The sequence below is a fragment of the Tupaia chinensis genome, unplaced genomic scaffold (genome assembly GCF_000334495.1).
Source record: "Tupaia chinensis unplaced genomic scaffold, TupChi_1.0 Scaffold141533_1, whole genome shotgun sequence".
Classification (NCBI taxonomy): Eukaryota; Metazoa; Chordata; class Mammalia; order Scandentia; family Tupaiidae; genus Tupaia; species Tupaia belangeri.
In genome coordinates, this window is record NW_006201394.1 from 1 (window position 1) to 803 (window position 803).

Consider the following 803-nt stretch of genomic DNA (forward strand, 5'->3'; position numbering starts at 1 on the left):
AGACTGACCATGGGGCAGCCGGGGAGCATGTTGACCCCGGCGTGGAGGAGGCCCATGCAGGATCTCAAGCAATCGATTGCAAAGGGGCCCATCTGTGGCATCAGTGGTGCACCATCTGAAAAGAACATCATGCAGTGGAATGCAGTTATATTTGGACCAGAAGGGACACCATTCGAAGACGGTACTTTTAAACTAGTGATAGAATTTTCTGAAGACTATCCAAATAAACCACCAACTGTTAGGATTTTATGCAAAATGTTTCATCCAAATGTGTATGCCGATGATAGCGTATGTTTAGATATCCTTCAGAATCGATGGAGTCCAACACATGATGTTATCTTCTTCTATCTCAACATCCATTCAATCTCTGTTGGATGAACCTATTCCAAACAGTCCAGCCAAGAACCAGGCTGCACAGCCAGCTCTATTAAAAAAAAAAAAAAAAAAAAAAAAAAAAAAAAAAAAAACAGAAGAGAGCTTCGGCCATTGCTGAACAAAGCTGGAATGATTCGTACTAGACAACCGGTCTGTTAACATTGTTCATCATCACCGTGTATCATTTACCTCTCAGTAGAAAGGCTAACAAATATTAAGTGACATGGGTTTTAAGGATTCTGCAGAGGAAAAAAAAAAGAAAAGGAAAGAAAAAAGAAAGTTCTGCAGTTCAGAAACCACAAAAGCTTGTGTATCTTGATTAATGTACTTTTTATGGCATGGTGTGAACTAAGCTAAGCTATTGTAAATTTGTAATAGATACTGTTTGTCTTTTTTCCCCAAGTGTGTATAATGTTGGTGTGGAGTTT

At 39.1% G+C, this 803-nt stretch overlaps 1 pseudogene; it reads left to right on the plus strand.

Annotated features, from left to right (window-relative positions):
- Nucleotides 1-27: 27 nt before the first annotated feature.
- LOC102480663 (ubiquitin-conjugating enzyme E2 B pseudogene) lies at nt 28-623 on the plus strand (annotated as a pseudogene).
- The last annotated feature ends 180 nt before the right edge of the window (nt 624-803 follow it).